General features: G+C 38.9%; 1 protein-coding gene across 3 annotated transcripts in view; it reads right to left on the minus strand.

Moving 5' to 3' along the window:
* Positions 1-24,004, minus strand: part of ARHGAP32 (Rho GTPase activating protein 32) — a 258,191-nt gene that overhangs the window by 233,341 nt on the left and 846 nt on the right. The window lies entirely within an intron of this gene.

Genomic DNA, 24,004 nt, shown 5'->3' on the forward strand with positions numbered 1-24,004 from the left:
TACAAGGTGGTTACTTTCAGCGGGCTGATTCAAGGGAGGGCAATGGATTGAGACTTCACTAGGGAGAACCGTCTTTATATGAAAGATGGGAATGTGTTCCAATTCCTGCTCCAGCACTGAAGTCGTAACTACAAAGTTTTATCTATTTTGTGTATGTACTTTGCAAAAGAACAAGGTAAGGTGTAGGGAAAAAGAAGTCAGAATGTCAAACACTAGGAAAGAAACAATTTAAAACCAAATATGACAAAAAGACTTTGGAAAAAAGATTAGACACACGTGTCTTCTGCAGCTTAACCAACACAGACTTTGTTGTTGTTGTTAAATCGTCTTAAACTTGAAAGTTGCAGCACCCCATTAAGCAGCATTCAAATGATTTAAATCTGTCTTACAGTTAAATAGTTTTTCACTAATCTTCTTATACAGGTATGAAAGACTACTATTTAAGCCAAAGAACAAGGAGCTGAGGAAGAGACCATCAACTATTTTATGCTGGGGAGCAATTCTCTAACCTTTCTTTGGCAAAATCTCACTGAAACAGGTCTGTGTAATTTTCAGTACTTGACTTCAGTTAAATATCTATGTTTTAGATAAAAGTCAAAGCCAAGATAAATTAAGTCCTGACAGCACTTGGCAGACAATGCCTCAAAACAAGGATGATACTGCAAAGTTGAACAAATTCTAAATATCAATCTGGGAATAAAGAGCGGACTGATTTGCCAGCCCAGAATTTTATTTTTCAGGAGGGAAATTCCTATCCTTTGTTTATACTTCCCTTTGGAACAGTTTGCAGTTACTAGTCTCCCCGTTACTTAATACCAAGTATCAAATATACAACATATGAATTAAAAAGACTCCCCAAAGAAAACTGATTTTATTATTTCCTGTTGCATATCTTTGGGCTAACCAAGGTCTTTAACAGCTCAATTAGAGAAAGCCTTGGAAAAGCCAAATAAATTTGCCTTGCTTAGCTTGCCAATACTGACAATGCTTTCCTATTTGCTGTAGCTTTTATAAACAGAAAGCATGCCATACAGAAATCATAAAAGATGAGCTGTTCAGACTTTAATATTTGAAGCAAAGTAGAGAAACATTTTATTTCTAAGCCTCCAGGCCTTATACACTTGCTTTCGTGAGCAGATGAGAGTCTGTATACTTCAACGCATTACTAATTCAATCAAACGCAGAGAAGGGCTTTCCTACACGTGTGTGCGTATGCACACATGCACGCACACACACACAAGCTAGAGAAGCAGAATGTGTGGAGACCTCATTTATAGCAAGTGCCAGAGATCAAGGAGGGAAAAGGAATTTCATACAATAAACAAAAATGATTGCAAGTCCCAGAATAAACAAATATTTGCAGCTGGAATAAGCACGTGATCAAACTCACAATCCCCTCTCTGCCCAAAAGGCAGTTTATTTTGATGTCACCAACAGCAGCTGGAGGAGAGCCAGGAAAGAAAGGAAATGCACAGATTTTTCTTTTTCCAAGCAATTATTTGAAATTATTTTCCAATTAGTTCTGTGTGCCCCACGCTTCTTTGTGGTCTTTGAAACCAAGTTTTCCTAAAACTTTCAGTGGACGCAGAAATGAATGGTAAACTTTATAACAATATTGAGAATTCTCCCCTCAATATATATTATTTTTATATTTTTTGCTCTAATTGAGGACATCACTTTGCACTGGCACACCATAAACTGCCACCACTGGTTTGGTCTAACATCCCCCTTGCAGCATTTATAGGGAACACTGATCACGATTACAACGTGGTAAACAGAGACAGGTCTCCAAAGTTAATCATAATAAATAGTTAATATTCCTAATGTATTTGCTTCAAGGCATAAATTATTCTACCTTACCAGAAGCCTTTTTATGCCATGATTTATCAAATGTGAATACAGGGTGAAAAATTCCGAATCATCAAAAACACTGAAATAAAATGGACTATTAAAAGCTACTTCCAATACACACAAACACACCTTTGACTAATTTAATGAAACCTAAAGACACACCATCTTCAGGATCTAGCACTACGAAGCACAAGTACAATATTCTGGCTCTACTACCCATTTCCATTTGTGCTTGCCAAATGCACCGGGCCAATTCAAAACAGCAATACACATAATGTAGGGCTGTTCTCAAAGGAATTCAAAGGGACAAGTATGCTCTTTTGCAATTCAATAAACCACTTTTTCTCACGCTCAAGTGGTGACCTCCTCTTAAATACACAAGTCACTGAAGAGAAGGTGCAGCCAAAATCCAGGGTTTGTCAGATAAAATAATCTACATTTAAAGAGGCATGACCAGACAACGTAAACCTCAAAATTCTGTTCCTATAAAAGAAAAAAACAAAAAACCAAAAACAACAGGGGGTGGGGGGGGAAGGAACTGGTGCTGTGGCCAAAACTTTGGTGCAGTTGAAGAACAAGGACAGACCAATGTCTGAGGCTCAGTCAACAGAAACTCAAAACAGGTTTTCAGCATCTCTTAATGAATGCACTCAGATGCGTAACGCCGCACAGCAGGATATCAGGATGGCGGCCATATGTAGCCCCAGTTGCCTACCAGATGCATTCTTGAATAGCTGGGATAGGGTCTCATATCAAAAGTATTCCCCCAGATCTAACACTGATTACATGTGATTTTACAGAAGACCATCCTGCCTATCCATAAAATGGGACTAATTATACCTGTCACGTCTGCAAAGAGCTTCAAGTCCAAGTCTGAGCAGCACAAGACTCAAGCACTGTCTACTACAGGGGTCATAACATGAGGCAATATACATCACAACTTTGCTGGGGAGGAAAGAAATTTCACCTGGTTCGGAACAGGAAAGTTTGTAGACAAGAGAATAAAGTCCAAGAACGTGGGGTTTTAACCTTGGGTGCCTGCTGCTGCAAAAGATGGGAGGAGAAAGCCAGCCTCAGTTTGCGGGCCAAGAGCAAAGGCCACAAAGTGGCAGGTCAGACAGTGGAGTCACTCAAACATGGCATCTTTCTAACCTAAATTGTCTCTTAACTTAGCACACTAGGCATGGAGTTTTTCCGAGAGACGTTTTGCCTGCTCAGATCGCTTCCTAATAATTATTTTTTTCATATGTTTATCTTGCTGAAGTCATTTCTATGTAGTTCAACTATAGAGAGAGATGGGGAAGAACTACCAGGTTTCTAGGTTCCATTTTTAGGAGGAAAAAAGAAAAAAAAATAATTTAAATCTTAAAAGACTAACAAAAAGGAATAACCAAGCTGCAAAACAACATGGAGAAAGTGCCCTTTTACTCCTAGAAGTACAGAGGATGGGTTAGAATTCACAAAATCCAATAATATTCTGTTCTACATCTCATTTCAGCTAGCATATGCTTTAAGTTAAATACATTAGTCCCCTTGATATCAATGGGGCTGCTTGTGTTGAAGGTTCAGCAACCATCAGAACACTGTCCTAAATCAAGTGCATCTGCAACTTCACTGAACAGCGTTTATGAAGAAAACTGCTGCTGAAATGTTTGGCTTTCTGTGTCTCCAGAAGTGCGAAGGCTTGTAAATATAACTGTAGCAAAGCCTACTACACTTCAGAGCATTCACTTTCCCATGTAGTCATCGTAGCTCAGCAGAATCCATCCTCGCATCTGGCAACCGCAAGTCTGAGCCTGTAAACCCACACTGCGGCTGGCTTGCTTCACTTCTATTGCAGATAAACTACGCAAAGGACTTTTTCAAATGTATTTTAAAAACAAGATGCTCAAATATTTTGACTTTGACACAAACCGGGTTATTAGCAAAGAAAAGGAAACAGAGCAAACAATAAAAAAACTCTTTAAACAAAACTGTCAGGAAGACTACCACTCTGAAGTCCTGTTGGACTCAAATGCAAAATTTTGATGTCAGGGATTGTATTATTTTCTTCTGAAGTGCTGTTAAATACCTTGTTACCCCCCAGACATACGTTTTAAAGTTAGTGAATGTACAAATTATGTTAAGGGAGTCACAGTGATCACTAAGAAAGGCTGAAGAAATTTCTAACCGATCTGTCACAAAATGCAAGTGAATCACAATATGCACGCGTTAGTTTCAAAAGGCTATGTATTGATCAGATGTCCTCACAGCCACAAAATTATTCATTCAGCCAGTGCCTTAAAAATGTCCTTCAGTGATTCAGGTTCATCATCTCAAATAATACTCTACAACACGTAGCAGATTCCTCCTGTCACCTGTCACTGTTATTTACTTACACAGGAACATAAAAACGATCATATCGGTGACTAAAACAGCCCGCAAACTGACAACTTCCTGATCCTTCTATCTCTGCACCCCACCCCCTTTTTTTTTTCCTTAAAAAGCAGCAAAAAATCTTATTTAGGACATTTCAGCTACAAATGAAGTCACTGTGTTTCCAAGGCCACAGGTTAGCTGGTAGTTCCTTGAAGCTTTCAAGGGAGTAACAAAAAGAGAAAAAAACCCAAAAACCAAAGCAACACATTAACATCAGAGGCACAGAAAATTAATTTGTTTTTAAAACTACCTTGAGCCAGCATGTTTTTTTCCACTGTACTGCTTCAAGCCCTGTCATGTTTGTTACATTAAGTTCTGCAAACCTCACATCACGAGCCATATAATGAAAGATTTTTTCTGAAAGGAAAAAATTAATTTAAAAGCAGTGTGCAAGAGCAGTGCTTTACCTGTTCAAAAAAGAAACACAACCCACTATCATCAACATCCATGAAAAATGAAAATTTCTTTTTAAGAATGATCTCTGGAAGGCAGAAAACGATAAAGTCCCGTGGGGGAAGATAAATAAATAAATAAAACTATTTGCAGAGTCTTGGTTAACATACCAAAGATTTGTGCAGTTAGCAGATCTCCCTTTATAACGCCAGTGTTTTTCTCTGAGACTACAGGGATTGGAATTAGCTCTAAAAGTTTTCCCATATTGACATCTATTACAGGACTTGGGAAACCTTGTAACCACTACACTGTTGCTGACTTCAGTGTTGGTTCTACCAGATGATGCCTGCTTCTTCCTAAATGCTGAACAATTTCAAATCCATTTTAAGTCAGCAGGAGCACAACTGCCAGTGCTGCAGGAAGATACACCCGGAAATTAAATGTAATTTTTGCTGAAATTGATACTAACACTCCTGCTATTACTGCTGGTCTGAGGTTAGAGTAGTAGCTGTGATTTCATCCCTGGCCTTCTCAAAGTTGTCTGGGTGTATTTCTAACCTAGAGCACTTTGGCAGAATTGGGTTAAGGAGCAACAACACGTGCAAAGGGACTGGCAGACAGGAGGGGACAGCAAGAGGCAGTGAGAAGATTATAATCTGGTGCTGTAGCTCAGTTGCAGCTGAAATAGCTTGATGGATCATAGCTTATTATAATAACCAAACACTATGGTGTTGACATAGTTACATACATGTCATTTACATGACAACAGACTCAAGTGTCAGCTACGTACAATTTCAATTGAGTATTATATCAAACTCATTGGATGAAAGTGTTAAAAAATTCCCTCTGCTGGAAAAAAGCACCATGAGTCAAACAATCAATGTGCCTGTCAAAACGAAAAATGGAAAAGAAGGTCGCATAACAATAAGTTGCTTTTAAATTGCACTTGGATGGCATGTAACAGTGCAATTATATTAAGTAATGAATTGATGATGGGCTTTTAAAAAAAACCAACAAACAAATACAACTACTAATCATCTACTACAGATTTTAAAAATAAGGATGAGTCTACCCAGAGGAAGAAAGAAAAGCCAAAACACTTTCCACAGATGCAGAAAAAAATGGAACAGATGGTAACTCTTACAGAAGAGTGTATTTGTGCTGAACAAACATAAATGTTTTTGGTCAATAACATTTCAACTGTCAGAAACAAGATTTATAAAAATTACTTCCTCAAAGATTCAACCCTATCCCTAAAATTATGCCATTCAGAAACTCTGTTGAGTTATTAAGATTAAGAAAATTAAGGTTGCAGGTACCCTCTTCCTGGCAAATCACATTTAAAGTTAAACGCCACTCACCTCGGTAGGTGACTGCTCAGCAACAGAAATTTTTTAACACATTTCATACTTAACATACTGGATTCTATACGACACAGATGTCACACTACAGACCAGGTTTCAGGTGTGCCAGGCAATGTACAGGACTCCTGCACCCAAAGTATACGCTCCCATTTCAATCGCCCATATAAATACACTGGCCAGTTCTTCAAAGGACAGCCGCAACAAAACTACTCAATGGCGGTTTAACCAAAAGAACTTCAGAGATTTCCACGGGGGGGAGGGGAAACAAACCAACCCAAACCCTAGTTTTGGTTCTACAGTCAAATGAAGGAAGGGGTCGGGGGAAAAAAAAAATAAGAGGGAAAAAAAAAAAAGCAAAAGAAAAGCAACTGCCAAGTGAAAAAAAAATATACAGGTAACTGAATAAAGTGTTTTTCTTCCATTTTTTATAACCTTTATCACTTCAATACAAAGGACATCTCAAAGATAAATTTTACTTTTTTAAAAAGCAAACACATTGGATTGGAACTATTTTTTTACTTCTATTTAGATGCGAATTCTAGTAGACCCATAGGAAGCAGGCGACAAGTTCTGTTCACTGGGCTTGGCACCTCTAAAGCTCAACTAGATTCTAGATTTCTCCCTTACAGTGGAAGGATCGCCACACTTTTGCTGTCAGTCAGAAAAAGTTAAGTCATCCTCCAAGGTTTTCTGAATATTAGGGTCTGTTCCCTGAAGTTCTGACGAATCAGGAATGAATTCAGTGACCCAGAAAACCATTCTGGAACATGCCAGCCATATGCTTACTTAAAGTAAGTAGGAGGCAGCAAATTAATATGCAAGTGTTTTCACAATTATCGTCACAAGTAAGGCATATCCAAAGCATATAAGGAATCAAGGACGTGTTTCACACTGTTTTTGGTTGATCACTCAAGTTCATGAAAAATATATGTACTTTATATACGCATATATCCCGCTTAGATTATACCTAGGTCATGAGAAAGAAACCAGCAACTTCTAGGTCGTTTCCCAGATCCAAACTATTACCATGGCTAGGCTTGAAACACAGTGTCATGCACTCACTAAAATACCGAAAGAGACCAGGTGACAATACTTGTCCTATCTTCAAGCTCTCCTTTGAGCGCAGTTTGGAAAATAAAACAGCAAACATCCCCTTCCGCTCTGTCAACATGCCCCCCAAAGCTGACATTATAATGTAACAGCCCTTTTTAAAAAAAAAAATAAAATTAATTGTTATAATACTGTTTCAACAAAAGTGCTTTAGAAATTTACATCAGTAACTTTATTACAAAAACACAGCCACAAGCATCTGATTTATTTGATCAGAAGCTGGTTTGGAGCATGCATACAGAAACACTTTGCGTGGGTCTTCTGTTGATCAGTCTTACTATAAATTAGGAACGCTAGATGAAAACAAGTTTTATCTTTTGGCTAAATGGGATGTTCTTAAGCAAATTTGTCTCATCAGTCATTCGCTTTTCCTGCTCATCTTGCTTCAAAGTAGTATTTGGGGCTATTTAAAGCAACGGTGATTTTGAAGAGATGTCAAACCCTCATACATCAAAGGAGGTGAAAACTTTAACTGCTCTGTCAACACTTCCTCCAAAGGATGGACATCACAACAACGAAGCAAGGTTTATTAAAGCTACTTCAGAGAGATTTATCCCCATTTCCAAAACATGGCTATTTAATCTCCCTCTTCTACATTAGGAAGAAAAAAGAAAAAAGCAACTTAAAAAAGGTTCTAATAACACAGGCTAAATAAATAAATAATTTCAAATTAAAAAACAATAATAATTTGACAACTACTTTTTAACCGTAATAAAGGTTTATTTTCCACAACATTAGAAATTCAAAGTTCAAATTCAACCTTCAGGTTCTGCTAAAGAAAATTAGCCTATTCCGAGGTATACTCTTTGCAGTTTGACAAAGAAAGATATTCAGTGAAATTAATGAGACACCTCTGCCACACATCAGTAAAAGACACAGATTTGATAAATACCTCTAAGAAATGTAACGGCAATGAATGAAAGGCACCCACAGAGAGATTCAGGGCTGAAATATCAAGTCTCACCACAGCCACGGTCCCACTGGTAGGCACTGGGTACTGGGGTAACAGACACTGCAGACCCAGGAGAGCAGCCGTACCCCAGCTGCCCCTGTTCACTGTCCGGCATGGCAGGCTGCAACTGGTAAATCTGGGTTTGCCAGAAAGTACCAACTGGAACTGGATCTGATGAGGCTCAAATACGTTTCCTTTCTGCTGACTCTTCTGCTTTAATAAAGTGACACCTTAAACTGACTTGTCCATTTCTTTGAAGACAGTCAGAGCCTTGATGGAATCACCTCCCCTTGATGAGCATACCCCAACGGAAAGCGATTTTCGGCACTTGCAGACCTGAACCTAGGTGTTTTAATGACCATGTTGCTGACCTCTGGAGAAAGCATCCCAGGGGTGGAACTCACTACAGAGGGTTAGCAGAGTCCAAGTAACATTTACATCACAAAGAAGTTGTTTCAACAAACTCTGAGCAGGGTTCACACAGCCCTTATGGCCACTGGCAGGTGGCTGTTCCGCTTCCTGTGCTATCCCTCTTGTAGAATGGCTGAGCTGCCATCACAAGGCACTGATACCCCACCTGGTGTGTAGTTTTCCACCTCCACTAAATTCTAAGATCTTGTAAAGAACGTCTTTTATCCTACCACATATAGGAAAAGGAAGAGACTACCAAACCGATGATTTTGTAACAGTCCTCCAGGCAGTAAAAGCCTTGACACCATGCACAGTTTATTTTACTATGGCACCAGGTTTTTAAATCCCATCACATTCAATGTGCATGTTGATACACAATGAAATTTACTTCAGAACACTAACTATTCTCCTGAATACGATCAAAGTGGTGTCATTTAGCAAAATCGGGGAAGCACAAAGTTCTAGCGGGAGAGGAGGGGAAGAAAAAAAAAAAAAAAAGTGTTGCTTTATGTCTCCCCCAGAAGGCATGCAGTTGTGTTTACATTTAAAGCTTATTTGGCCTTTGTAACCAAAACCAACCCTCATTAAACACTTTCACAAGGCCATTTTATATAGTGAAGAAAGCCTCTTTAAGTCTACATTTTAAGATTCAGACTAGTCACCCAGATTGCCTCCCTATCTTGCACTATCCTGCAGTTCTGACATACTCAACCACTTCTCCATGTTCTAAAAACTAGTTTTAAGAAACAAATTTATTAATGGCAAGTCCACGTAGATTTTTGAGTTTTGAATCTCTTAATCTTCATAAAGCTTCATATAAATTGACAATATTTTTCTCTGTTGCGTGAAAGAACTTCACACCACAAAGAACTTAATAACCTCAGTAAAAACCCCTTTCCTTTACATGCTTCTTATCATTTGCACTAAATACATTACAAATACCAACATTTAGCATCCTGGAAGGAGATTATCCAGCCATATATCTGGGATAGAGTGAAAACACAGGAAACTGGTAGAGGCTGAACATTCACTGCACATTTTTCTACCACCTATACATTTAAGCAGCAAATGTAGTAGTCTATACAAATTTATTGCTTAAAACTTTTAACACCATTTCCTTAGTAACTTGGAAAAAAAGGAAAGAAAAAGGCAGTATAGCAGAGAGGAAGAATGGGGGAGGAGAAACATTTATTGCTTTCTCTCTACGTGAATGTTCATTCACAAGGTGACTGATTGTCATTGAGAGAAGTGGGACAGACAGCAAGAAATTCTGACACGCTGTTTTATTTAATGGGGATGTATATCCACATTTCAATCAGACTGTTCCCAATGAGACTGGAGAAGATGAAAGTAGAATCAGAGCAGAAGAAAAATTCTCACTGTTTGTATACATTCACAATTTTTCTTTCTGTAAAATTGCAGCATCTGCTAGACGAATGAGACTAATATAAGTTAGAAAGATGCAAACAAGCTTAGAAAAGGCAAGCCGTTCTACATGGCCCCCCCCTGCATATTTCAAGGGTTTTTTTCATTTCTCTTTTATATAAATCTACACTTGAGCATTTGTTTCACTTCAAATTTTTAAGATCTGCAGTTATACATATGCTTATGGGGAATACAAGTATTTGTTGAAAAAGCATTAATAACACAAATAAACAGAATGCTCATTGCAATCCCTACACAGGTCCACCTGGAAGACAGCAAATCCAACAGCAACGTCCACGGTATCAGGAGTCATGCCTGGAAAAGTCCAGCGCATTTTTTCTCCCTCTAAAGTCTTTTCATTTCAACATCTTCCACCAGTGCTGAAAGGCATGATGTACTCTTCCAGAAACTCCATCTTAAAGCTACTTTCGCCCAGGTTTAAGATAACAGTATGTTCCATGTTATTTCCCCACACACACCCTTCCACTACAAATCAGGTTTTCAACAAAACTATGGCACCTCTGACATAATTTCTTCATCCTCACTCACTAATTACTGTTTCAAAAGTTTGTTATTTCAGAGGAGAACTAGGACTTTGAAAGAAAATTTTACACTAGATTTTACTAGAGAGCAATTTTTCCAGCCCAGTAGTTGACCTGGCATGCATTTCCATCTCCTAGGAGGGTAAGAGAAACCTAACAGCTTGAAGGCTGCAGGTAAAAAGTTGAGAGAGTTTTTCAAGTGCTAGTTGCTACTGAGACCTTCAGCCCCTGAAACATTAAAATCTCTTTATAACATAAAAAAGAAGGAAACAAACAGTCACAAAAAGGTGGGACAAACAGAAGAAAAGGAAAGTGTAAATCAGTTTGGCCAGGGCAATGCTGGAAGATGTATACAAGTACTTAATAGAGTTAAATGTTCAAAAGAAGAAAATAATTTCCCTGTAAATTCAGACACAGAGGTGGTAAACAGCACCGTATGTCATACCATATGTCAGTCAGCAAACAACCTTAACAAATCACCTTTCAAAAAGCATTCTCTAAAGCTACGTGTCATCCATATTTCCCCGCACAAATGGAAACTATCTTACTTTAAGCAGCAATACCAAGAAAATTCACACGGTGTTCAAACATTAATCCTTTCAAAGGTCAGGCAAATCAGCCCACAATGCCCGAGGGCAAAGAAACTAGTGCCACTGACAGATGCCGAGCTAGACTGCACACTTACTGAACTGACATACTACCCCCACTTAAAAACAAAATTGATTTGGGTGGTGAGGTTTTTTTGCCACTGTCTTAACTGACAAGAACAACCTGAGTTCTTAAGAGTTATTGATTTATTAGACTTGCTGAACTGAGGCCTGCTAAACCAACTGGAAAAAAAATAATCCATGCATTGCTTTCATGTGTTTTACAAGGTCTGTTGGTCCAAAAGGAAGGGTTAGTCTCTGAACACCACATAGACTAGTCGGATTTAGAATATGCAACATTTGGGAAGAGAACCAATTGACTATGATGTTATTTTGGAAAATTAAATATAACAGCAAGATCCTTCAGATCTATCCTTCATACACAGTTACTGTCTAGTCCATTAAAACAGCACTTTGTCTAGCAACTTGCCAGCAAATTTCAGGCAAGAATTAAAAGACTTAAAAGCTAATACTTTAACTCATCTACCCATGCCCATGCATTAACATGTCAAATCCCACTATCTTAACTTCCAAATGTCCTTATGGATAGGTAAACTATCAGTAACGCTCATAATGCTAATTAGGGATGAGACTTTACTTTGTTTCAAGAAGATACTATAGTGTCTCCACTCTCAAAGAAGTTTGCTAGATGCAGCACGAAGGAGGCCTTCCAGGAAGGGGAAAAAAGCCCTCTGTCAGGGTATGTAGGAGCACCACACGCGTATGCACACACTGAGGCCCAGAAACTAATTCCAGGCATTAAAAAAAAAAAAACAAACAAAACACCAACCTCAAAACACATAACAAACCTTTCCTGTATGTTGTTTTCACTTTTTTCACTTCACGTAATATATTTGTATATTTGTAAAAGTAGCATGAAAAACTCGTGAAAGGTATCCAAGTTCATACACCCCAGTGTTATTTTTAACCAGGAGCATTTTTGCAGTGTATCCTTCAGAAAGGCATCAGATCTCTGCCTCTCTGAAAGCTTATCCCATTGGATCTCACATATCAGTTATCAGATTATCAGACACAGATGGTCCAGAATCATGTGGTTACTGAATTACCGATACCTTTCCTTATTGCCAAAGTACCTAAGAAATTACAATACACTTACTGACTCGTTTGTTGATGTCCAATTTTTCACTCTGAACACTTGAGTAGCTTCCAGAAGCCCAGTAACACAATTCATAGCAGGGAGACCTATAGGTTTTATTCTTCACACATTGTATAGGTTATAGGGCTGCAGTTCCCTGACTTGGAAATCTGCCCTCTTTCAAATCAAGATTTACTGCTCTCATGTATCAAAAATGCAAGAGAACAGAATGCCTAAGCCCAGCATAGGAAAACACGTTACTTGCAAAATTTTGCTAATGCAAATCTCTACAGTATTTTGTACGTAACAGTAGACTAGACAGTTCAGAACTCCAAAAACTTCTAACAACTTTCCCAAATGGACATTTTATTCACATTTTGTATTCAAAACAAATCACAGTATTCATATTGTCCCCTGAGTCAGCCCAAGTCACTGCATTTCTAACAAATTAAAGACAGACATTTAAATCGCTTCACAGATTTCTCCTCTGAATGCATGTACCAAACAATTAGGAACTTTTAAACCACAGCAGGGAATGCTGAAAAGACCTTCACCCAAACAAAGCTGTAAGCACCATGCTGTCAGCAAGTTCTTCTGAGATGACAAGGTCACCAGGTTAAGTATAACAAGGTTTTCTGGCATTAGTTACAGGACTCTGCTGACTTAGCTGTTCGTACTGAAGAATTCTTCAAACCTGTTTAACGGGTTGTCAGTTTTCTACTTTGCAAGCTATTCCATGTTCATTCCTCATGCAAATCGGTGCAATCTCCAGCAGAAATTACAACACCTTACACCAAAGATGGAGTCTGTTATAAACACACCTGTCAGGGGCTACTCATTATTTTGAATCATCCCTGTTGGTGAACAACTATTTTGAGTTTACCAAGAGTATTAAACACTTTGACCTTGGGTCTGTTATGTCAGAATCTAACACAGACGTGAATGCTGTGATGTATCGATGAGTTTCTCGTGACAGCTAGCATTTTGAGTCCCTTATCTTCAGCAGTAACAAGTTCACATAGTTATATTTATTAATGAATACTCCTATTGTTTGTGAGAAAAATGCACGATTCACAAAGCTTCGCTGTTCTCCAGACTCTGCTCACAGTGGGTTGTTTAGAGATCGTCACCTTTAGATTACACCTCCTGCTGAACCGTTTTCCCAGATGAGTTGAACAGTCTCAGTTTTATCTTGCCACTTTTATTTTATTCTCCAAACGAAGGCTACAGGTTTTCAGACAGGAATGTACTCTCTAAACTTGTTTTAGAACTTAAATCAACAATTATCTACGAAAAACCTTGAAAATCAAACATCTACATAAATTCCTCCTCTTCTCCTTATTTTAAATCTTATAAAGAATTAGGAATATTACAGAAGGCAGACAGAGAGACACTTTCTATCTATTTATTGTGTGTTCTATAGACTGTAAAGTCATATGCTTTTATTTGCCGCCTCTAACACAAAAGCTGTGACCCAGGTTTTCTGATGTGCAATTTTGCATACCTGCTCCCACACACCACTCTCAGAGGCGCGCACACACACACAAACCTTTAGCACTTTGCACCTAGAGGAATATTCAAAAGGGAAATTCCAACATGCGTATGTATAAGTTAACACTTATACATTATACAGGTTGAAAATCTGAAACTACACAAAGAATTTAGAACTACCTTTCTTTAAGTATGCACATTTTTAGAAATTTTAATGCATAAACGAGAAGCAACACAGCCTCGAGAACTAGCCAAAGCACACAGGGCCAGGAATTTCTGAGCAACTGTCCCAGCAGTCACTGACAACATGGCCCTTAGCAAATCCTCTAACGTGTCCATGTTAAGGAGTTCCTTGTCCAAAAGGGTAGGGAATATTTTTAAGTTTAAGTCTCTCAAAGGACTATTATGAAGATTAATTAAGGTCTGAGCAGTGCTTTGAAGATCAAAACTGCTATGCTGTTATTTATTATTAAAGAACAACAAAGTACATTCTTGTTGTCTATAATTCAACTTCATAGAGAAAACAGTGAAATAGCACATGTGCTCAAGTACATAAATTAATTCTCCCTGCCCCAACAAGCTGCAATTTGCATAACTGCATTTTTAGTCACCAAAACCCCATCAGTAAATCTATACTCATCCCTTTGAAATATTTTAAAGGCCTTAAGGAATATAACCAATATAGTTTCTCTTCTGATTATTTTCCAGGATAAGCTTTTCCTATCAGATATTTCTGCCTCCGTTCAGCAATGCCTTTTATCCCATACAGAGCCCTAGGATTACTCACATGCTCACATCAGACATACTCTAAAATGTTTTGCTAAATCAGAAATTCAATACCTATTTTGGATGTTTCCACTCAAAAAGAGGAGAGTGACAGCATGGCATGGTGGATAATTTTTTTTTTTTTTTTTTTTGGGGGGGGGGGGCGGGGGGGGGCGGGGGAAGTCACAGTCATTTTGGAGCTCTGTGTTCCTCATGGGCTTTCCTCATCAGAAAGATTACTAATCTACATGGCCAAGTATTTCACAAAAATGTCCATTACTGGAATCTATGTAGAAATACTATGCCGCACAGGGTATCACTAATTTTCACTCCCTTCAAATGCACACACACACACACACACACTGTAAATCATTTACTAGAAATGATACTATATTTCAATTATATTTGTATTCTTAAAACGTGGAATCATCTGCATTTTGGCAGCATCTCCACAAAACCACAAAAAGTGAGTAGTATTAACAAATACTTAACAAAGTAATTTAAAAAATTTCCAGAATAACTACTCCCAAGTCTTGCCACCACAAGCACATTTTCCTGATTCAGACAGTTACAGCAGAAGATAAGAGTTCCCCAGCATCCCAGCACCAGGATGTACCAGTGCAAATATTTAAAGAAAACAAGAATACAAGCTGTTGGACCTAGAGGGTAGGGAGCACTGAAAACTGACGTAACCTGGACAGCTACCACTGCCCTTACACTTTAAAGAAATTGCTAACAAAGGGTCCAGTATCTGCAAGATGATGACCATCTTTCCAGTGTGTCAGCCAGTGTCATCTCTTTACAGGAAATACTTAAATTTTATTGGATTACTTGTTGGCTCTATTCCCATTACCTTAGTTTGCACTCCTAAGATTCTTAAAATCTGCAGCACATTCTTATTAAAAACACAGATACCAGATTGTGAACTTCTGTACTTTTTAGACTGCTTTCAGGAGAAAGTTGTGTTATATTTAGCAGCCATATGGCATCCCTCCTCCACACACATGTTTTCTAGCTATAAGAACTGACACATTAAGTTTTCTAAAACACTAATCTATATGTTTTCATTCCCAATTTTAATCTTAGAAGTTAACTGCAATTTAATTTTTAAACTCAGTATTTGACCAACAAGAAATGCAAAGGTACCTATAGCAAATTATGCAATCAAGGAAAAGTTTTCTTGTAATCTAGGTGAAAATGCTCAGAAAGCTACTATGCTGTACTCTAGACAGCTAAATTCTTCCTGAATTAATACAATATGGCTACATAACTAAATAGCCAAATGTATTGGCTTCCTTATGCAATTTGCAATTGCTCTGTGTATGGATGACTGAAAATATTAGGTAAAGAATACTTCCTATGGTGAAATCTTTTTAAAAAATGATAGGTCACTCGCGGATTTCAAGCTGTTGTACATCTTAACAGTGGATGAAGCAAAAAGCACGGTGACAACCAACGAGTACACTGTAAAGAACTTCAGAAATACAAGGGCAACCACCATAGTTTTCTCATGCTCTTGGGAGCCAGGTTTACATACTGCCTGGAAGACTGAAAGCTGAATTTCCCTGTAACACAGCCTAATTTCACAGAGACTGCAGCCAAAAGTTAGAAAGAGGACAACAGTTTTAAGGAGCAAGAGGAGCCATTTGAGATACACTGTCGTCTGGGCACGCTGAAAAGGCAGGCTGAACGTACAACACAAACAGTCTACATAAACTTTACCTGCTGGTCACCCTGTCATGCGTGCACCCCTTAGGAAAAAATGGGGGGGAAAGGGATTGAAGACCCCTAACAATTTAACACTCCAAAAAAAGAAATGGACTGTTTTCCTCTCCAACAGTGAGAGGAAATACTTATCTGTCAACTAAACCATGCCTGATTGCTACTCTGTTTTCTGGTATCTAGAGCTTTTTCAGTTTCTTCTGTGCTCTTCTGAGACTGGGGACCAAAAGAATACCCCAAGTGATGCTCTGTGAGGCCAAGCTGGCTGCAGCCACCTGAACATCACGTCTCTGCCGACCGACGCGATGACCACCTTCTCTGACAGTGACTGAACAAAGCCCAGCAGTAGAACACCAGATGCCAGAACTCGTACCGTGCCCCTGCTTCAATGGCGCTGACCTCCTGCCAGCTTTCTCAGGAGTCACAGGTTGCAAGGCAGACCTGATCCAATTCCTGAGGGACTATGTGGGGCAACCCCCAGCCTTTCCCGTCTGTCAGACATGAACATTACATGCATGCCTGAACACACTTACAAGTTGCATGTACAGGCTGAGAAATATAAATGAACAACTGTGTTTTTTCCAGCTGGTGTGTTATGTTCATTACTGAAGGAAAAATAATAAACACTCAATACTGTGGTTTCTCTCCCTCCTCATGAAGCAATTTAGAGAGTATGTTCTTTCAGTACAGCCCATCCTATCTTTAAGCCTTGTAAAATTCATGAAGGTGAATGATAAGGCACAAATTGCTGCCTGAAGCAGAACCTTCATGCTGGACAATCCACCGGAGACTGTAACCCTCAACGTGCCAGTCAACATATTTTGCAGAAAAGAAACAATTTCTTCAGAGCACTGATTATTCCCTCCCATCTTCCCAGAGACCAGCTATCACAGAATGAAAAATAATTGTGAAGTCAGAACACCACCAAGAAGCAGGGGAAACAAATGGCTTCATAGGCCAGAATGATTTGCACAGAACATTTGAGAGAGAACAGAATGTTTAAGGATGTAATCAATCATTAAGATTTCTTTAAAGAGAAAAAAAAAAAAGACAAAAAGCACACACACTCATTTGCTTGAAGCTTACTCAGTGGGGGAAAAAAAAAAAAAAGTGATAGACTAACCACTCCTGCATACTTGATTATCAAATCAGAGCTTGGTGGGAAGAACAAGTAAGGAAGTCTTCCAATTAACTAACTTTTTTTTTTTTTTCTTACTTTAAATGTGGTTGTTGAACATTGCTGTAGAAAGATGTAGGGAAAAGCAGATCTCTGGTCTTCTGGCAGTTTTTCCCATTCTTGAACAATTCCTCCTTCAGATGCACAGCCACAGAGGTTCAAAGGTCCCCGCAGCCTTTGTTCTCAGTTCCAGAGTAGTTACAAACAAACTTTTGTTCCTGTTTCTTCAATGAAACAGGCTGCAGCAGTTACCACTGACTGAACTTTACAGCTGAAGCTTGCCTTGTGCATCATTCAGCTGAAGGACTATGGAATCTCATTTACACTTCCAAGAATAAATTATCAGAACTTTTTCTGAAATAAACTACTGCTTACTGAATCAACTTCTAGCAAACATATTACACTTCCACAGATACACAGAAGCGAGGAAGGATCAACACACTTTCGTATAAAGACTGTATAAAAGAATTTTTTTCCTTTTATCTGAATGTAATATTTATAGCTATTGCTCATTTATTTGTGAGTTTTATAATAAAATTGTACACATTTTACATTTTAGTGCAAAAGTGCCACCTGTCAGCAATTTTTAAAATAATACACTGACACATACATGTACTGCAAATAAACAATGATACCCAAACAGCAATTTTTATGGTTTACATCCCAGCCAGAGTGTAAGGGATGAGACTATGATGATCACATGGGCAAGCTATGGAAACCAACTACTAAAATATATTCATATTCCATCAAAAGCTGATATGGAAATGGTTAATAAAATTTGTAAAGATTCTATCAGATTGTATCAGCTGCTATTTAAATCTGGTAGAAAAAATAGCAAGGTGCATTATTGAGCAGGATAACAGGCTTTTTGAATTAAAAATAAATTGAAAAAAATACTGAAATTACCCTTTTAAAAGACTGATTGCTCCTAGCAGGTGGGAGCTGACTCTAGAAATACTTCTCGTAAAACACACAACACAAAAGGTATCAATCAGTACACTGACTGGCTATTATGAAATCTAATGAAGACATTCATGAATCATAACAAGGAGTAAAAGGGTAAATAACAGCAAATATTCAAAGGCTCTTGCCATAATTAAAATTATCCTCAAACAGGGGTTGTCCAGCTACATTCTTCTTCATAATAGCCATGCTTATGCTCCTAGTGAAGTCAGTAAGAATACATCCAAATTGTTACATTTGGATTTGGAAAACTAGTTTTCACACTGGCACCAAAAAAAGCCACCAAACTGCTTTCAAAACACCAAGCACCATATCTTGTCATTTCCCCCATAGCCCTCACATGCACCTTGACCATTCCGAGTACTGAGACAAAAGGTCACCTCCCAAATGCCAGGAAACACTGTTACTGAAATAAATATTAAAAAAAAAAAAAAACCAAAAACAAACCAAAAAAACCCCCACAGAAATCTTACCTTTGCCATTTTAATAGACATTTGTTTCGTCAGTGATAGAAGTCTCAGATAACAAAATACACAGAGGATTATACGCTATTTTCTTAAAGAAGCAAGAATTTTCAAACCACCTGTAAGAACCTAACACCTTGCCATCAAAGTTATTTTTAGCAAAACAGATTACCTCAATCTGCCAGTAAGTGACAACAAAGCTTTTAGAATACCACCTTTCATACTTGTATCTTAAAAGTAAGTTACCAGTAGTAATGAAATCGGCATCATTCTTCTCTACAACTGGATTTTGGGGCCATGGCTGGGGGACCACTACTACGTCCGCGTACTGCTGAACTACCCACTGACGTCAATTTGAAACACAGCATGTGATGTCACATGAGCAAACTTCTTCTGTAAAAAATTTCCACCTGTTTGTGACTTTGGGCTTGTTGTAAGGTAGAAAAGATGGAGCGAGACAAAATTAAAGTAACACAGGACTGACAACTTGCTCAACTAGCATAAAGCCTCTTAAAAAGTAGACTAGCACCCACAAGCACAATTTGCTGTGACAGAACAGCGCTTAGCATCACCTGACCCTTATGTTACAGATCCACTACCTGGAGATCTAAGGCTGTAAACTCAGGCTGTGGCTGACCAAGTGTTCCTCCATCCAACAAATAACCTCAGGGATATTTAAACATTTAATTTGACCATGAAATCCATAGGATGCCAGGCTCCAAACTTCTTGTGGTCCTGGTTTAATGAATTAACTGCGGAAACACCACTTTCTCCGATTCTTAAAAAGTTACGATGGATACAAAAATCAATGCTTTCGACCCACAAACACCATAGGCTGAGATGTGGACAAGCAAAAGCACTGGGCACACCATGAAGGGAACGGAGGAGCAGCAACTGCAGCTTCTTCATCAGCAACTGAGATGACAAGAGGATGAATGATTCATTGAGCAGTAGTTTAGGCTGAACTATTGCTTCAACTCCTGACTTCAAGCCACATCAACAGGACATGCTCAAAATGTTGCAACTCAGCTGCAGAAACAAGACTAAAAGAAAATAAAGGTTCTTAAAACTGATTTTAAAAGGTGGAGATTTAGGGGTACTTCCTTTTCTAAACCACCAGTTAAAAGACAGGAGCCACTGAGCCATATTCTCACCTGTTACAAGATTCACAGATAACACTACGAACCCCAGAACTACACCCATGTCACTAAGCACAGAGCAAACGAACATCCAGCGAGTAATAACAGTCAGATGTCATAGTCATCACTTGACAATACCATCTAAATGTATTCACATAATTAGTATAATGATAGTTAATATTGTGTTTAATCAAAAAGCAAGACAATAACATAAGGAAGCATATACATGGCACATTTACCAAACTGATTACAGTAAACCTGGTAGCATTGGTTTATCAGCTTAAACAATCAGTAGCTAATTAACTGTGCATTTAACAACTAGCTAGTAAAGTTTCTTCCCAGGGAAAATCAGATTGGAAAAGTCAACATCAGCTTAAATACGATTAACTTCCTGTCCCACTGCTGGTAAAGCAAATCCAATTTACTAAATAGTTTAAAGGGCAGGTTTTTAATTATTTTGCACGCTGCCGAAGAACCTAACACCACATACACACAAATGTAATAAGGTGATCTACTCAAGTATATATAGACTCCAGCAACACAAAACACCACTTAAATAAAACACACAAAGGCTTCTTAACATGCTCAACAACGGCCCCAGCCTAGTAAATCGTACTGCAGAAGCCCCCAAGGATGTTAGCCAGAATCGTTACGGCAGGGAAACCACGTAGAGTTGCAGCATATATTATATGCAACAATACACTAACTTGCAGCGCTTCTTTCAGACTCTTCCATTACTTCATTACTTCCTTTTTCTAAAACAATCTCTAGGAAACAAATATACAGCAAAGAAATAAAGTCTTCTGAGTAAGATTTACATATTTTACATGGTTTCAACTGGCGTGCATACACACCTAGGAACATACACACACAGACTGCTTAACAATCTATAAAGTGTTTTACAGAGCAGAAATCGAGGCAATGCAGAAAAACGGTGTGCGAGAAACATAGCAAGTCACCAACAGAAGTAAAAGTAGGATTCAAATGAGCAGCTCATAGCTGTATCAGTGGAGTGACAGCTTTGCTGCCTTCCTACACTTTTTACCCAACACAATAGTTAAAAATTGAAAATTTAGGTTTTCCAACTTTAATTGTTCAGCACCAAACAATTTGTTTGCAGCTACAACATGGATTTAAAACAAAACAAAACCCCCACAGAATTAAAGTTGAAAAGAAAGTTTCAACCAAACCGGCTGAGAATTGCTAAATGACTGCTGACCTGCAGCATTATATCCTCAGGTTATGCGATTCTCCAAATGCTAGTTGGCTGGAAGACCTAATCTGCATAACAATAACTACAAAAAAATGGCTTCCCTTTAGCGTCCTCAGTATGCACATCCCTTCTCTCGCATTGGCTAACAGCACACAGCCAGCCTGCTCAAAGGATTAGCATAAGAATAGAAATCACTGTGAAAATCCACATGCTGACCAGACTTGTTGACCTGCTTCACCCCAGATGCCAAATTGACTTATTTTTCCAAGGAAAACACTTGTGGACTTTAGAAGTTGATAAACACTTCAATTTGTTTCTTTCATATCATGGTATTAGACACCCCGAGGGCAGCTACCAGACCCAAACAGTGAATCTGAACAACTTTCACTGTTGTAGGCACAGACATCAAATCCGTGCTCACATTCAAGTTCAAATTCTTGCCCAAGTCCTGTGGAGGAGAATGGGTTTGTCAAGACCCTTCTCAGCTCGGACCTACCATGTCCAGCCCCTCACCAACAAGCTCACAGACTCTGCTGGTACAAAATGCGCTGCTGCAACCCACTAAAGGCTGAAACCTTAGAAGCTGCAGTTCAAGAGCACAGCTGGGAGAGGGAACTGGCCCCGCACCTGCACACGCTGCACCTGCCAGAAGCCACCCATACTTACAGTCCCACGAGAGCAATTAGTCCAGGTTTTTGCAAGTATAATTTACAAATCTACCTACGTCTCTTTATATCTTCTTCCCTTTCTGCCCTCACCCTGGGCTCAGCCAAAATGGTATCGAGCCAACAACTGTGAAACAATAGCACTTGCCATGGTCGCAGCCACTGGAATCAGATACAACTACTGCACGGATAAGAATATTTTGAGAGGAAGCACAAATGAAAATAATCCCCCAGTTCACGAAGAGGCCAACGTGTTCCTCTCATTTGTGGAAAGAAGGACGTAAAAGCCAAGGGAACCCATACCAATTTTTCTCTCCTATACAAAATCTTCTAGCCACAATAAAGTATGAAAAACATAATTTATTTTTGTAAATATGTATACTCGGTTCCTGCAAAACACTGAACTTTTGTATAAATGTATTACAATATTTGACGTGTTTGTTTTGAAATGGGGGAAGTTGACTGGAATCATCCTCGTAATGTGGTCTGACACTTCATGCAAAACAATGCATTCAAACAGCAAAATGACATTTCCTTTTCAGAAGTTCACAAAAGAAACAGAAGCCCAGGGGAAAATGGCTAAAGTAGCACTATTTCCCTTTCTGTTAGATGTCCTCCACTCCCTCTGGGATCTTCTCCCCAACCAGTATGTCACCACTGCAAACCTTCCCCCTTCAATTCAGCGACATCATCACTTCCCTCACTTTGCATTACAGAAAAATAGAGTACTAAGAACTGGGACACTGATATTTCACAACCCATCACCAAGTGGCACAAAAACACTGCACCATCCAGCTGCAAACCGTACACAAAACCTAAAAAGTAAAATAATTACCCAGCAGTACTTCTGCTGGCCTACCTCAGATGCTCTTTGTTTCTTAAAAAACTTGATAAATATACTTTAAACAAACAAATCCAAGATTAAGACCCCAAGCTGAAAGATTGAACAATAATTTGCTTCTGGCAATGAACTAATATTTCCGTACATTATGCACCGTATTAATACCACATTAACACTAGTAGTTCCGTTGTTTCCCCAAATAATCAGTTTTACAGAACGTATGTTGCCAGACTCATGCCATTCGCCCCTGCCCCTTCATCATGTCAATCACTATATGCCCTCAAAGGAATAAAATTTTGATTCTTCCAGATAGCTCCTATACATTCAAACATTACAAAACCATCAGCTACACAAGGGTACACACCCTGGTACAGCACAAGCAACCTCAGATAAGTTCCGTTAAAATAAATCAGTCCAAGCACATGCACTCTTTGATTGCTCTTTTATCATGAGAAAGATGTAATATTTTACTTACCAGTCAAAATAAATTGTTCACTCAAGGCTAATCTAATTTTGCAAAACGAGAAAAGACATCTGTGCAGCAGGAAAGAAACTGCATGGTTCTAAAGAAACTGCATGGTTCTAAATAAATGCGTGCAGGACATTTGTCCCTGTTCTGTAGAAAATGGGATCTATCCCATGCACAAACCTCAAACACTTGAACTAGGTATTCTTTTAAGAGTCTTGGAAGCTTATTCATTCTTTTCCATGTCAAAGAGGAGTGTCCGGTCACCTTTGGATAACACACTTTAGGTTTATAGCTCTTTCTTGAAACAAAATAGCATGTTTTAAGCTGTGACCTTCTTGCCTTTTCCCTTCTTCCTCTAAATTGCATTCTTACCAATGACAGTATCAACCAACACAACAAACTGGACGCCCATCCCCAGTGAAGGTTGTCCGAGCCTCTGTCCAAAGTGCTGTTTTCTGTACTATCTTGTGTGGAAAGTACAGAGATGTAACAACAAATTACTCATTCCTATCACCTTCTGACAATTCAACAGCCATCGGTCCGGTCTGGAGCAGCAGTTTGCGACACGAGCCAGGCTCTCAGGGGAGAAAGAGATGGGACGCATTGTTTGTGAAAGGAAAAACGTAAGCGAGTACATAAATGCAGGTTTCAAAGGTTAATTTACCTTTTTCTCAAGCTGAAGCCCTTGCTCACTCCGAGGTCCAAATGTGCAATGGATCTTTCCTCTAAAGACCCTGCACCGCTACCCTTCGCTCACCTCCCCATTGCAATCTGGTGGGAAAGCTAGCCAAGGTCTTCCAGAAAAAACACCTCCAGGGTGCGGAACGCCCGTGGGGCGCCCCTCCATGTCACACGGGTCCCCAGCGCCCAGATGTCACCGGTCGAG

This window comes from Falco biarmicus, chromosome 20, assembly GCF_023638135.1.
Source record: "Falco biarmicus isolate bFalBia1 chromosome 20, bFalBia1.pri, whole genome shotgun sequence".
NCBI classification, from domain to species: Eukaryota; Metazoa; Chordata; class Aves; order Falconiformes; family Falconidae; genus Falco; species Falco biarmicus.